Here is a 16,949-nt window from a genome sequence, read left to right as displayed (position 1 = left end):
CTGTGTACAGGTATAATGGGTGAATGAAATTGCCCGCTGAATGGACATAGGAGCTCCGAGGCTCTACCACTGAACCACTGCCGTAATTATGAGAAGAGTACTCCTCAATTAAGATGTAGCCAATTAAGATAGGAAGATGTAGACAAAAATTCACTCAATCACTACCTAGGACTTACTCTATTCCATGACCTAAGCAAGAAAATGGGAAGATAAACAGGACATGGTTTCTACTATCAAGAATATCACAATATAAGAGGGCTAGACATATAGACTTATACACACACACAAAAAAAAAACAACAACACCACCAATCTAAGTCTGAGGTTAAAGATATGCATAGAGTGATATGAAAATTCACACCTAGGAACTTCCTCTAACCTAGCCTATGAAGGGCTGATGAGAAGGTACTTCCTAGAAGAGGTGATCCTTAAGCAGGTGTGATGTGATAGTTTTGTGAGGTAGTCGGAGCCCAAGGAAGAAGTTTCTCAACCTTCACATTTTCTTTCAACTAGACAAGTGCTTGGCATAAAGAAGGCAGTTGCCTCTTATTCTCTGCTCAGCCTGATCAAATAATGAGGTGAATTGGGATGGTTAAATGTGCATTAGGTGATGGGAAATTGGTAATGTCTGGTCAATATGGCATTAATGCTACTGGTTTCATAGCCTGAATTTCACAAAGAAAAGTTATAGCTTGGGAGTTTTAATTTATTTTCCTTTTTAAAAAATATTTCATTGATTTAGAGAGAGAGGATGGAAGAGAGAGAGAGAGAGAGAGAGAGAGAGAGAGAGAGAGAGAGAGAGATATCAAAGTGAGAAACATCAATTGGTTGCCTTCCTGCATGTTCCCTATGGGGGATCGAACCCACAACCAGGGCATGTGTCCTGACCAGGAATCGAACTGACACCCAACCAACTGAGCCACACCAGCCAGGGCTTCTCCTTTTTTAACCAAAACTCAGATGAAAATCAGTAAGATAAAATCATGCAAGGTTTAACTCCATTACACTTTGGAATTTAAATTGAACTGTGTGCCCCACAGTCAATTAAAGACACTTTCTCCAAACTCCCCTGACGAGACATTTGCAAAGAGCTTAATATGTATTTATTCACTTTGTAGAGTTATGAAAAATGTCTCTGAAAGAAAAAAAGAGTCATGAACGCTACTCTGGAAATATTTGAACTTTTTTAGTTATCCCAGGCGAGACTGGATATACTAGTAATTGAGTTAGAAAAGACACAAACAGCTGGGCCAGGACTTGCTCCTGAGGTAGAAATAAACTCGTTAAAGGTTAAATTCTGCGCAGTGTCTTTAGGATTAAGGCAAGGAGCACAGCTGCAATACCATCATAATACTGTCACCCAAAATATGGTACCCACAGCATTGGGATGGGCTCAGAATTCTCCCATGCGGGCCTGCAAGGACGTATGCAGTCCCATCTCACTGAATCCACTCTGTAGGCAAGAGGGGCTCACAGAATTATTTATGCAGAAAAAAAGAATATTTTCTACCTGCTCTGGTGTTTTCTTAAAATTTTTAACTGAAGTATAGTTGGCACATAATATTATATGTTTCAGGTGTACAATGTAGTGATCTGACATTTATATATCTTAGGATGGATCACCACGATTAAGTCTAGCAACCAACTGTCGCTGTGCAAAGTTATTATGATGTTATTGACTATATTCCCTGTGATGTACACTACATTTCTGTGGCTTATTTATTTTGTAACTGAAATTTTGTACCTCTTATTCCCCTTTATTATTTTCATCCATCCCCTACACCCCTCGCTCTGGCAACCATCATTTTGTTCTCTGTACCTATGAGTCTGTTTCTGTATCTACATATCTTGTTTTGCTGTGTTCTGCCTATATTTTGATTTTCTAATATTTTCCTGTTACTCCCCAGTCTCCAGTTATGAAATAAAATGGAACAGTCTTCTTCCATAATTCTCTCCCTTTCTCCCACCTCTCAGCTCCCATGAATGATGTTCTGTCACTAACAGTGGGGCCACACATATAATCACTGCTTTAAATGGCAGCCTCGACTCTCTTCACCTCATGCCATCCTGTAAAACATACTCAGAATGACAATTCTGTGGCCTGCAGATTAGTAAGGACGTGGCAGGGCCTGCAACTGGGGCTGCTGCCTTCTCTCCACTGTTGAAGACAGATGCAAGGTCTAGGAATGGAGCAGGCTCTCATTTCCAAGAGCCCAAATCATCAGGTCTCAGTTCTCACATGGACTCTTTATTGTTAGACTCTGTGTGTGTGTGTGTGTATGTGTGTGTGTAAGCATGTGTATTTCACATTCTGTCACATTCTATGAATCCACTGCTGGCAAAAAAAAGAAAATAATATTCAGGATTCAGACCCCAAATGCACCAATATTTTAATTTTATAGACACTTCAAATATCAGAGCTCAAATGGGTCTGAGTCATTACATCTCCTCTCAAAAACCTTTCCCAACCACCCCAAGAGAGTTTGTGCTCCCCACGCAACCATTAAGATTGTTATTGCAGCTCACATAACGCCTAGAAATACGGCTCTGTTTGAGGTCTCTACCACCCTTCCATGGCAAGCTGCCCCTTTATCCCAAAACCCGACATATTTTCAGCTCCTTGCAGGTTGGCTGCTCGGTGAATATCTGCAGGTGACTAGATGGATAGATGAATGGTGGGATGGGTGTGGCTTTGGGGGTTGGAGCTTTACCATAATGACACAAGACTGGTTTTGCACACATCTGACCACTTTGCTAATTCTGTCACTTCCATCAATCCACTATTGACAAAAAAGGAAACAATACTACGGATTCTGATCCTAATTGTATCGATGGTTTAATTTTATAAACACTTAAAACATCAGGGCTCAAATGGATCTGACACATCACTTGGCAAGATATTTTTTATTTTATTTTGTTTTGTTAATCTTCACCCAAGGATATTTTTCCATTGATCTTTTAGAGAGACTGGAAGAGAGAGGGAAAGACAGAGAGAAACTTCAATGTGAGAGAAACACATAGATTGGTTGCCTTCTGCATGAGCCCTTACCAGGGCTGGGGCCAGAGAGGAGCCTGCAACCAAGGTACATGCCCTTGACTGGAACTGAACCCAGGATCCTTTGGTCCACAGACTGACACTCTATCTGCTGAGCCAAATCAGCTAGGGCCCTTGGCAAGATATTTGATGGATGAGGAAAGCAGGGCCTCTTTCAATTCTGTTTAGGGTAGAGGTTGGGCTATTAAGCCTGTGTGAGGGCCTCCCACTAATGTTGCCTATATGCCTCTTGGGAAGGCCTAGTTGAGAATAACCCAAAAAAGAAATGCTGGGGTTCCAAGTGAGGCTTTGGATGTCAACCCAAGGGCAAGGCCTTACTTTCATGATGAAGGTTTGGAACAAATGAGAGCGAACACTGGATATATGCTCGGAATGCGGACATGATTAGATACATATTGGGGAACACACTCTGGTAGCAACGAGAGAAAGGATGAAGTCGACATGCCTAATAGGGAGCTACTCCATCTTGCATGAGAGAAATGAAGACCCCCATGGGGGTGAAAAGAAAAAGAATGTGGGATTGAGGGCTATTTTAGGGGAGAACTCATTATATTGTCACAAAGAGGGATCATTTAGAAAGATTTCCAAGGGACCCCGTGTTGGTTGTAAAGAAGAAAGATTTGAGAAAAAAGGACCAAGTTCAAAATACCAGCAGGGCCTTGTAACAAGGAGAGTGAGTATCCAGAAACCCCATAATGTGGTCTGTGGACCTGTATTTCCTCGGGGGGCACTTGCAGGCAGCCTCTGTCATTGGCACAAGGGGCCTGGGAGAAACCACCCGCTTCTATCAGCAATGCCCACAGCAGGCCAATCAGGTGGCATTCAGGCAGTGCCTGGAATTTTCTGAAAGGCTCATGCTGCTCTCCTGATTGAAATGGGTCAGGTTTATTTTGACTCCCGCCTGCATTTCACAGGAACTTCCTGTCCAATCGCTGCAGGAGAGTCACATCTATGTAACGAAGGCCAAAGGGTCACCTCGTGACCCCAAACAGAAACAGAAGAGGAACCGAATGGAGAGGTTGCACTGGCTCTGGTGACCAGCCGCTATCTGTCAGCAGAGGAGAAACCGGGGAGCCTGGAGAGCTATGGAGTCATGACTCCGAACCAGAGAGAGGACTCAACCACAGGTTAACTCTTTCAAAAAAAACCAGGACATCGCAGCACAAAAAATCCCAGGACATAAAATGCAGTACACATCATTAGGATTGTCTCAGGTTTGTGAGTGCTGATAGGCATGTAGTAAATGCTCGGTGCCAGGACGCAGTCTGGGCACATTGCCTGGTAGCACTGAGCACAAGCAAGGCTAGGATTCAAAAACAACTAAGTCAGAAGCCAACAGGAATGGAGAGAGAGAGGCCCTGCTGGGGTCCCAGATGAGAGGGCGCTAATCAGATGAGCCTAACTTCCAGGTCAAGGGTTGGAGATGGGGGAAGTTCAGGGGAAATATAAAAGGAGGGTCCGTTTTATGCCAAATGGGTGATGCATTTGAAATAAGAGAGGAAAAGAATAATATAAGAAATGTCCCCGGACTTTGGTGAGAATCAGGTTCCACTGACCTAGTCAAAGCTGGGTGCAAAGCTTCCTTTCCAATGGGCCATAGAAACATCAGACCCCCAAGGCAGAAAGCAACCAGGAATATTAGTATCGTCATCCAAATGCCTCAGACTTCTGGTCGCGGGTGTAGAACAGTAGATTATTACAAACTGCGCTGGTTTGCGCAGCAAAAAATGTTGACAAATTGCCCAGCTGCGACTCTGGTTCCAACCTTGAAGTGGGGCGAGGCAGTCCGCAGATGCTGGCTGTGCACTGTGCACCTGGGGCGGGGCCAGGACAGCGCTGACAGGCACTGTTAAATGGAAAGACCTAAGTCACACTGCACTGAGCTCACAGCAAGGCTGGGAGTGATGTCAAAGAACAGATGTCCCAGCAGAGACCCTCAGCAGCATCCCTAAAGCACACAGTGTTCACAGCGCAAAACCTCGGAACCTCCCCCAAATATGTTCATGTAGCTGAAAGCTCAGCACAAAATCAAACAATGAAGACAGAGTATTCAGCTTTATAGACAGAAAAAGATGCGGCTTTTTTCTCTGACCATCTGCAAAGAGGGACCGGGTTATGGTAACACAGAGCCAAAAATCACAATACAACACAGGTCAGCAACCCCCAGAGACAACTGTTCCTGAACAGGGACTTCAACCCTTGGGTTTTAACACCCTGGCCTCAGACTGCAAACTTCAATGAACGCAGGACTGGAATTAGAAGTTTTTGAGGATGGCTTGTTGAAGAATTATTGAAGGTATATGTCCAATTTGGCTTCCAGGTAGGTAGTGAGAGGTAAAAAAATAGAAGCGCTTTTTGACATAGTATTCCATTGTGTAAATGTACCGCACACACGCTCATCTGGGGAGAGGATAGGAGCAGGGAGGATGGGGGGTCAATGGGAGGAGAAGAGGGATATATTTTCAACAATAAGGATAAATTTAAAACACACACACAAAATTAAACAGAAGTGCTTTGAAATCAAACAAACTTGAATTCAAATCCTTGTTCTATTAGGCAGCTGGGGGACCTTCGAATCGAGCAGGTTGCATAATCTGCCCGAACCTTGTATATGCACATAATTTCAACATCTGGGGTGTTGTAAAGATGACATGAGATGATACAAGTCTCCAGTGCCAAGAAGAGAGCCTGGCACAAAGTAGGTGGAAGAAAGTAGCATTTCTCTTCTCCTCCCCTGTCCAGTCTCACTCAAATTCAGTTCCTTATTTCTTACCAGAGAATGAAAGTAAAGGAAGTTGGGCTGATACTTCCCGCTATCAAGTTTTCACACCGAAGAAAAATTGTGCATATGATTTGTTCTCTCCAAACAGAAAATATTTGGATAAAAACACTTTGAAAGCATAGACATCTGGACATCTTTCCTGAGTAAAGACTTTAAAATGTGAGAAAAGATGTTTAAAAACATTGTTAGTCACCTACTCTGTGCCAGGCCCTGTTCTAGGCACTGGAGACACGTGAGATGAACACTTCTCTGTCCTCCTGAAGCTTAAACACAAATTGGGGAGAACATACTCTACTCAGAAATGTTTATTGCAACACTTCTTGTAATGATAAGAAACTAGACACACTATAAATAAATGTTTAACAACAGGGAAGTAAGTAAATTATGTGCTTCTAATTGCAAGAGCATTAGGCAGTTATGAAAAAAAAATGGACAACCATAAATAAGAACTACCAGCCTCTTACTAAATAAGAAATTAAGGTTCCTATTAAGATTTGATTCCATTGCTGAGCATCTGAGTTTATACAATATAGGTCCTAGCACAAAAAAATCTTAGTTCTTTTTTTCTCATCTTGTTTTATCTCTTGTGCTCCACCATACCAGCCAGTGTCTGTCTCTCTCTCTCTCTCTCTCTCTCTCTCTCTCTCTCTCTCTCTCTCTCTCACACACACACCCACCATTATTAATTCATCGATCCAATCAGAGTTAAAGTGGTAGATTAAAATTCCCATATAGCACTAAAGGTTTGAGAGTCTTTTACCATCAGGTAAAAGTTCTGAGAGTTGATATCACTTCTGCCTTTTTTCTTTCTTTTTACAAAAATATATTTTTATTGATTTCAGAGAGGAAGGGAGAGAGAGAGAAAGAAACATCAATGATGAGAATCATTGATTGGCTGCCTCTTGCATGCCCCCCACTGGGGATCGAGCCTGAAACACGGGCATGTGCCCTTGACCTGAATAAACCCGGGACCCTTGAGTCTACAGGTCAACTCTCTATCCACTGAGTCAAACCGGCTAGGGCACACTTCTGCCTTTTCTATCCATTCACATTGGGTTTCATTATCACCATTTACATCTCTGTGGAACTCAGTTATCAGCCCTAAGTAAAATCCACATGATTTAGCCAAATAAAATTGGGGTGCTAGAAAGAAAATTTTAATTTCAGAGAAACTGTTCATTTAAAATACAAATTATAAATATCTGTGAAAACTGCTTACAAACAGAGATATATCTTCCCTGAATATGACTTCAGCCTTGTGAACACGTGTCCAGCATCCAGCTCTTTTTCCTTCTAAGAGTGCCCTCCATAGCCTGATCTATGGAACTAGCACTACTACTTTGTTTGAACTACTAAGGTATGTACTACTGGTCAACCAAGACCAGACTTCAGTTGTTGAATTGATTTTCTACCCATCCCTGTGTTCAGCATCCTTTACAACAACTAACTTCAACTCATTTCATCAAAAGTTACAGGGTATTTGCCTACCTCTTGCATCTGGGCTGGCCTTGTGACTTGCTTTAGCCAATGGCATATAGTAGAAGTGACGACGTGCCAGTTCTAAGCCAAGGCTATAAAATCCTTACATACTTCTGCTCTGTCTCTTTCAACCGTGCCACTGCCATGTGACTGATCCCAGGCTAGCCTGCCGAAGGACAAGGGCCATGTGGCACAGTCATCCCCCTTGCCCTGGGCCTTAGCCAGGCCTTACTGCAGCTGAGCACAGACACATGAGAAAATTCACCTGAGACCAAAAGAACTGCTCAACTAAGCATAGCAAAAATTGCTAACCACACAACAGTGAGCTAAATAAATAGTTATTGTTTTAAACCACAATATTTTGGATGGTTTATTACTTAAGTCAGAAGCAGATTAGATTCCAAAATTGGCAGAATTCTGAGCACTTCCCAGATTCTTTGGCCTTGAGTCCAGACCAATGAATTCTAGTTGCCCGTAATCTGTGAGTTTTCTATCCTCACTCCCATCTAATCAGCCCATGAATGAATTGCAGTGCACCTGCTGCAAAACTGAGTGATGTGTATTTCCCTGGGAACACCATCTCTTACCTTCCTTGGTACCCTGGGGAGATACATTATTCTGAATAGCTAGTCTGAAGAATAATTTTGCAGAGATGTATGCGACAGGGAGCTCTCATGCTTTCCAAGTATTTATGGCAAGATAAGATGGATGGAGAAAATTAGCATAAGAAGCTACAGAGAAATCACAAACAGGTAATACCAACAACTTTGACACCTCTAATTCAGGGTTGTTTTTCTCCCTGGGCCAATATGCTGCTCCTGTTTTCTATGTCTGTCTAAAAAAACACCCTAAATTTAGTAGCTTTAAAAAAGACCTAGCCCTGCCAGTGTAGCTCAGAGGTTGAGTGTCGACCTATGAACCAGGAGGTCATGGTTCGATTCCCGGTTAGTGCATATGCCGAGGTTTCGGGCTCAATCCCCAATGTGGGGAGTGCAGGAGGCAGCCTATCAGTGGTTCTCTCTCATCATTGATGTTTCTATCTCTCTCTCCCCCTCTCCCTTCCTCTTTGAAATCAATAAAAATATAAATTAAAAAAAATAAATTTAAAAAAATTAAAGACCCAACCGTTGTTTATTATTGTTATTTCTCATTGTTCTGGGCATTGAGTAGGCTTAACTACGTGGTTCTCACTCAGGGTCTCTGATGAAGTTGCAGCCTGATTGTAGCTGGAGCTGGGGTCACCTTGAACACATCCTCACTCACACGTGTGGTGATAGATGCTGGCTGTCAGCTGGAACACCTGCATGTGGTCTCTTCACATGGCCGGGAATTCTTCACAGCATGGCGACTGGGTACCAAGAGCTGGTGTTCCAAGACAGAGCCAGGAAGAAGCTGTAGCTCCTTTTATGTCTCTGGAGTTATACAGTGTCACCTCCATTGTAAAGTAGACTCTTGTCTACTCCACTGTACTCAGTCAAAAAAGTATGCTTAAGTAAAGGGAACATAGCTTTCACTTCTCATAACGATGGATGTGGAAGGGTCATATTTAAAGAAGAGCATTGATGGGGTAGGGGGTGGGGAGTCTGTGTAAGGCATTATTATAGCCTTCACTGGAAAATATAACCTTTGAGATGTGCATGTAAATAATGTGAAATCAGGAAATACGAGAGTCACTTTACTTTTATTAACATGCAGCTAGAATCACACTAGCTAAAGACTTAGACATTAAATAATACCGCGTGGCCATGTCCAACCAGGTCTTGGATATAATAAAACTTTCCCTCTTGGAGTTTTCATAAAAAAATCTTGCAAGTTAATAAGAACCCAGATAAAATCCTTCCACATACAACTAAACAATATTTAACTTAAAATGTGAACTTTGCCTTAAAATATTAATCAGAACACATTAAGTTTTACAGTTATCAGTCCCTACCTGGGGCAAAACACAGCCAACTTGGTCCCCTGGTGTTAGGTGATGTTAATTCCCAAGTGCAGGGAAAGGGTAAAAAATGCTTAAAATATCTTTTAGATACTTTTAAGAACTATAAACCACAATAAAGCTAGATCAAGAAGATATGAAATTGTATTATTAAAAATAATGCAAGTTCTATTTTTTGCTCGTGAGTTTCTGGACCAAGATTCATAACCATTGCATTATTTATTTTCAGAGAAATAAATATCTTTGTAGTTATTATTTTCTTAAGTTCTGTAAAATCAATTTCACATTAGTGGATAGAAAACTGGAAAAATAAGGAGAAAATACCTTTCAACTCAGTTTAGTGGAAAGAACATCTGGAGACAGATAGTCTGGGGTTCAAATCCTGATACCATCACTGACTGGCTGTATAATTAAAAGCATTTCATTTATCTTCAGTGTGGTCGGGTGTGATACAGAACAAATTATACTTACACAGGGGATTCTTGAAAAGTTTAAATATGACACGTGTCAAGCCTGCTGTAAAAAAGCAGCAGTCTTGTAACTCCAGATGTTAGTCTTCACCTCCTACCCTCTTCACATATTGTAGGCAATCATAAAACAGTCGACACTTTGAATATCATTAATTTGAAAGAAAAATGAGAGAAAAAAACAATTCTTATCAACTGTGTAAAAAGTGATGGAATTAGAAATCATCATCTAGTCTATTCTGCCATCACCTGCTTTAGTAATGTGGCTAAAAAGCAATGGATTGGAAAATAACCCGGTGGTGGGTTGGTCTCCATATAGTTTCCAATGGTTCACAGCTCTTGGTAGTCACTTTCCTGTGTCGTTCCCTCTCACACTGAGTAGGGCCAACCAGTGTGATCAATAGGATAGTGGGAGATGACCAGGCGTGCCTTCTGAGGCTGGGTCATATGAGACCTTGCAGATTCCACCTTGCTGTCTCTCGGATCATTCGCTCCGGAGGAAACAAGCAAGCTATTCCTTTGGAAAGGTCCAGGTGGTGAGGAACTGAGGCCTCCGGCCTCAGCCAACTCTAGCTCACCTTTCATGTAAATGGACCATTTTGGAAGTAAATCCTCTAACCTCAGCTTTCAGATGACTACAGTCCCGGCCAATATTTTGACTGTAATCTCAAGAGAGACCTTGAGTCAGAACCACCCAGCCAAGCTGCTCTCCAAATGCTGACCTGCCAAAAAGCAAGTGCGAGATTTTTTAAAAATAAAAAGGTTGTATTAAGCCACTAAGTTTCAGGGTAAGTTATTACACAGCAATAGACAACTAATATAAAGCTCCATGGAACCATCCATCCATTTCAGACTCCATTTTATATTTCTATCATGTCAGTTAGTTCTCTTTATGACATTTCTTGTTAGAACTTAGAAGTTGTACTTAAGTATTGGGGCTAAGCGGCACATTTGCTTACAATAAAAAGATTAGAAATACAAGTTCAAATTCCCTGTCGCTTTTGTCTTCTAATAGGCTTGCCTAATTCCAGAGTTGGGAGAGACCTTCAGGTTATCTAATGTAATTATCTGTCTGCCCAATTCAGGAATGCATGTGGACAATCTGTTTCCTGTTACGTTTCTGAATAGTGGGCTTATGAGGAAATACTCCTTCTCCCCCCAGCATTATTCAAATGTATCTGTTATGTCTCTAACTAGTGATTTTAACTATTAATCATTCAATATTGTTTTCAGATCACAAAGCATATAGATTTCTCTCTTTAGTACATTCTCCTCTTTATCAATTTAAGTCTTTTGATGTCTGCCCTACTAAAAACTTTTGTGGATTCTGACATCTCATCTAGTAATTATGTCTAAAGCCATAAATACCACCCACTCTCCTTCCCCCGATTAACATCATGCTCTTGACTTTTTACTGACCTCACAGCTGAGAAATCCCTAGATTAAATTTCAGTTGAGTCAGGTTTTCCTGTATTCTTGCATTTGACTCCTTGATCATAATAGTGGCTGTTTATGTTCTCTGGTAATTAATCTCATTTTGATTATTCCATTTCATTGTTGTGATTTGAAGTGACCAGTTTGATTTTGGATTATATCAGTCATCTCTCTATTCATTCCTCAAAGCCTTGGTTCTTTTGAAATTTCAATGAAATTACCCTTAACATTGTTATCAATTGCAGAAAAGTATATATATATGTGTGTGTGTGTGTGTATATATATATATATATATATATATATATATATATACATATATATAATGATTAGGGCCAAGTAATGAAATCTTCTATAAGGAAATCTAGTTAATAAACTTAGCATTGAGGTTTCTAACATGTGGAAGAAGAAATGTGATAATTTTCCAGTTTCTGTTATGAAATGAAAGAGAATAAACTTCTTTGCCCAGTGTTTGCAGAAACACATGTTGTCATAGATTTTGTAAAGGGGCACTAAGCACTGTAATAACAGTTCGTACATTTTCCCAGAGGGAAGGTGCTTCCCCCTCACAAGGCGATTTTGCTAACACCTTGATTGTAGTCAGTGAGACTCAGTCAGCCTTATAACATGCAGAACGTCAGATAACACATTTGTGCTGTTTCAAGATGCTAAGTTTGTGATAACTTGTTACAAGAGCACTCTCCCCTCACCCACAAAACTTCACTGGATGCCCAGGAAAAAGTGAGAAAGCAGAATGTGAGGGGTCAACCCACCACTGTGTGGTAATAAAAATCTGATAAGATTGACAATAAAACACACCAGGGTTAACGAGAAACCAATGGAACATGTGCTAACAGGAAACCAAATGCAGACAAACAGATCATAAGCTACAATGATTAATTGTAAGAGTGTGAACAGGTCATGATATCTGATAGATTACTGTAGAAATTTTCAAATATAACACAAAAAGGGAATAAGTAACTTCATGTGGACTATAAAAAAGCAGTGTTTCTTAAGGGTCTTCAAATGGTTGTTGGGGCGATTGTGGGGTGATGGCAGGGCCCCCTGACCAATTGCATCGCATCCACTTCGGCTGGCCTGGCGCCAGTGCGTGTCAGAGCGTGGCTGTCTGGATGGTCATTCGGCTGCTCGGCCGTTCGGTCGATTTGCACATTACGCTTTTATTCTTATAGATCAGCCGTGGGCAAACTACGGCCCGTGGGCCGGATCCAGCCTGTTTGAAATGAATAAAACTAAAAAAAAAAAGACCGTACCCTTTTATGTAATGATGTTTACTTTGAATTTATATTAGTTAACACAAACACTCCATCCATGCTTTTGTTCCGGCCCTCCGGTCCAGTTTAAGAACCCATTGTGGCCCTCGAGTCAAAAAGTTTGCCCACCCCTGTTATAGATAGATGCTAATACATAGAAATAACCTAATTATGTTGGGTTGGAACACCAGGACATGGAAAGAGAAATGGCAGAAAGACAATTCAGGGAATGGCCTCACATCCACCAGGATGGTCACCTGGAACAAACAGAAGTTTCCACTATGTTTTCAAAGCTACCTTTCATGAGAGTCCACCCGTCCATGTTTTCCTTCCATCCCAACCTTGCCTCTAATTCTTTCTCTGAGAATGTTATTCAAATTAGCCCTTATATAAAAGTTCTTAGTCCACTGAGTGTCCCAGAGGGAGAGCATTATGTAGATTTCCTTAAATGAACAAATTAGAATAGTGAACCAAGCTGCAGATAAGTAAACCAATATTTACAAAGGGCTAATGTTGTGGAAGATGCTGTGTTAAGGAGTTAACATATCAAATGCATCATCTCATTTAACCCCCTTTATCCCTTTGAGCCTCAGTTTCCTGATTGGGATGTTTACAGTTATCAAAGGGATAAAGCATCTTGCTCAAGGGCACACAGCTAACAACCAGCAAAGGCAGGAACATGGTTTTTCAGAAAGACAGTATTGAAGAGTATTGCTTGATATTCAAGGATGAGAGAGTGACCTGTCCATGAGGAAATCAATAGTGCTGGCTAGGAATTCCAATGTGCTCCCTGCCAGGGTGTGTTCAGGTCTATAAAGAACAAATGAGACAATTTTATACCTGTGCCCTAACCTAACCGATGGTAGAACATCCAGGGCTGTAATTAGGATGCAATGTTTATGGTTCCCTAAGAGGAAATCAAGAAGATGGAGATTAAGCTGTCCAAACTGGGGGATAAAAACCCACAAAGCCTGGGAAGCACAATTCTAATAAAAAGTTAGAGACATGAAGATGAAAGTAAAGTGAAGAGATTTAGCTTGATGAGGGGAGGAGGGAAGGTGCAAAACCAATGCTCAGAAAGGGGGTGGGGGGAATCAAAGACAAATATTTAGCGCATCTGGTATAACACAAAGCAAGGTGAAGGTCCAGTCAAGGAAGCAACCAGGGCTCAGGGACAAAAACATAGGTACCCGAGCCTGCCGCTTTTTGTCAATTATCCAAGGAATCTGAACTTCTCTGAGCTCTGCATTGATACCAACTGCCCTGGGGATAAACGTCAAACACCACATGGCAACGCTGTGTGCCTGCGAGTACACCCAACCTTTCATTCATTCCATTCCACAAACATATATTGAGCACTTACTATGTTCCCAAGAACTGTTAACAACACTGACGATGCCCAAGAAAATAGGACACCCCCGCCCCCTTCCAGGAGGTCAGAGACCAGTGAAAGCAGATTGGTAGACTAAAAATTTCAAGATTTGTTAGTGTTGTAAGGAGCACCTGGGAGAATACTGGTTCTCTTCTCAAGTAGGAGACCATTTAAGTTAGATCTCAAAGCATACATAGGAGTTCACCAGAGAATAAAGGGAAGAATAAGCATTTTAAGCAGTAATTCCACATATGGGACTATACACTAAGAAAACAGATGTTTAAATAAATGCATAAAGATATTTAAAGCGGATTTATTCTGAGGTGTAAATCAGGAAACAATCCACATGTTTAACCACTGACGAATAGTTAAGACAATTTTATGTTGAGTCAATAGTTAGCTTATTTGACTGTTTTTCACATCATTTAACCCAATGCAATTTCAACCTAATGAAACTTATTCTAATGAAATGGAGGGAAATCTATGAAGACTGTAGAGAAACCAATAAAAGAATTCATGAAATAAATGGCAAATGAAATACAAGGCACAAATATTCAAGCATGTAAAATATATTTCCATATTGACAACGATTAAAAAGGAAATTAGAGAAATGAAAGTAGTTATAACAGAATAGCAGAAGCAAGAAGAATAGCAAAAATCCATTCAAGTCATTTCAATTTGTGTGTGTGTGTGTGTGTGTATACAATGTATGTCTGTATACATTGTATATTTAAAGTGTGTGAACCAAGGTTATATTAAATTAATCAGAATCTTTTTAAAATGGTTTTAAAGGTTATCTAAAATACTCCATTTTATGCAAGTCCAAAAGAAGCACATTAACCTATTTCTCCAGTGGAAAGAAAAAGAAGTCACTAATTTCATTCTTCAATAGAAATATCAAGCAGAAGCCAGCTGAAGAGGGAGTGATTTGCATGCTATGAAGCAGTGGGTTCTAGGAAGAAAAATCCCAGAACATATGCTCCTTCCTGCTGTTATTGCAGTATTTGAATCCAAGATGTGATGTGCTTAACTATACCTGACACAGTTTTGAAATTCTTGTGTTGAAGGTATGGGGGTGGGGTACTTAATTTTTCTGTATCTTGGGTCTTTAGCAAGAGGTTTCCAATTGTGTCATCTCGTCTGGACCTGATTTCAGACAAACAGCAAGGGTCTATGATACAGTATTATAGCCAATAGAGATTTGCTGTATTCACATACTCAAAAATGTATTGCAACAGGCTGTTGGGATGACATAGACACCTTTATACATGGAAGTATCTCAAGGTATCTGTTAGAGTTGAATCAGTCAGGATACATTAGCTTATTCTACAGCAGGGGTGGGGAAGCATTTTTCTGCCAAGGGCCATTTGGATATGTATAACATCATTCTCGGGCCATACGAAATCATCAACTTAAAAATCAGCCTGCTATATTTGGTTAAACATTGAATGAACTCACCCATAATGCCTTGGCAGGGCCAGGCCAAATATTTCATGGGCCTTATACAGCCTGAGGGCTGGACGTTCCCCACCCCTGCTCTATAGTAACATACTGCATTCCCATCTCAGAGGCTTAAAACAACGAAATTATATTCTTTGTTCTGTCATGTGAACATCATCGTTTTGTGGAGGGCTTACAGCTCATTCTACAGTGACTCAAGGAATCAGGTTAACAAGAGCAGCCATGATCTTGAACACTGTCAGCCACTGTTGCAGAGAGCAAAGAGCACTCTGGAGGGTGTTTGGCTGGTCTGGAGGGGAGTCATCACTCCTAATTCATTTGCCGGAATTAGTCACAAGTCTCTCTACCAATGATAAGAGCCCAGGAAGTACAACCCTACTGTGTGTTCAGAAGGCGACGAACTGAAAATGCTTGACAAACATCGTTAATGAGTACCTCCAGGATCTTTCTTTCTGCACTGTTTATTTTTAACAGAGGCATGAGACACTGGGATATGATGCTAGCAGTGCCTTTAAATATCATCTCAGACCGTCTGCTGGGTCACAGGGCATCAACAATCAGGAGGAGGTCTAAAGATGGAGCAACACAATTTTAAGAGACTGGTGGGTCTGGTGGATAAAGAAAGATTAGAAGAATTAAATATGTATAGTTTGGCTGAGCAGACGCAGTAGGGAGCAACAGTGGGTGGTAGAGGTGGACACGGTAGCAATCTAAAAATATCCATGGGATGGAAAGGATCTGAAGGGAGAATTATTTAGCATGAAAATCTAGAGATAGATATGAGAAAAGAGGCTCTGGCATCAGGAAATTGGACAAACTGCTGACAGTACAAATACAGTGGCAGAAAAGAAGCATTATTGAATACTTCTTACTCAAGACAGTGGGTGTGGGGGCGGGAATCTGATGGGTAAGAACTGGAGATGTCCAGGAATGGAGATGAGGAGAACTTGGGGCGAACTTGACCTCCCGTGTCCATGCTGGAGATTCATGCTTGCTGCCTAGATTCCAACCGGGGGGAGCAGGATAGAAGCAGATACATCCTCCTGATAACATTTCTGAGAGTTTTCACATATGTATACACCTGTGTAATCACCACCCAAATCAAGATACATCATAGCCTTAACTTTTCTTTAGAGAAAATGATTTCTGCTATATCTGAAGACTTACATTTGCCTGATGTGAGAGGAAAGGGAATTTTCAGTCCAAAGCAGTAATGTTGGGAGGGGTGAGAAGGTGAGGAGTGATAGCTACTCAACTGTAGTTCATTGCATAGGAGCAGAAGGTTACTCACCCAATAGAAAGAAAGAAAGAAAAGTAAAGCAAGGTGGGGGATCAGGAATGTGGGTGTGGGAGTGGCCATGGTTTAGTCGGCAATATTTTTAATATATTTTTATTGAATTTTTAAAGAGAGGAAGGGAGAGAGAGAGATAGAAACATCGATGAGAGAGAAGCATCGATCAGCTGCCTCCTGTATGCCCCCCGACTGGGGGTCAAGCTTGCACAATCTGGACATGTGCCCTGATTGGGAATCTAACCATGACCTCCTGGTTCTTGGGCCAATGCTCAACCACTGAGCCACACTGGCTGGGCTACAGTTTGCAATATTAAAGGAGTAGGCTGAGTCAAGCCTTCATTAAGAGGTAAGACTTGAAGGAGGGGAGGGAGTTAACCAGACTGCTCTCTGGGGGGG

General features: G+C 41.2%; 1 protein-coding gene across 4 annotated transcripts in view; it reads right to left on the bottom strand.

Annotated features, from left to right (window-relative positions):
- CPNE4 (copine 4) overlaps positions 1–16,949 on the bottom strand; it is a 348,425-nt gene that overhangs the window by 175,831 nt on the left and 155,645 nt on the right. The window lies entirely within an intron of this gene.

Source organism: Myotis nattereri (genome assembly GCF_964212035.1).
Source record: "Myotis nattereri genome assembly, chromosome: 14".
Taxonomy (NCBI): domain Eukaryota; kingdom Metazoa; phylum Chordata; class Mammalia; order Chiroptera; family Vespertilionidae; genus Myotis; species Myotis nattereri.
Note: the sequence above shows the minus strand (reverse complement) of the source record. Positions and strands in the feature narration are given on the sequence as shown.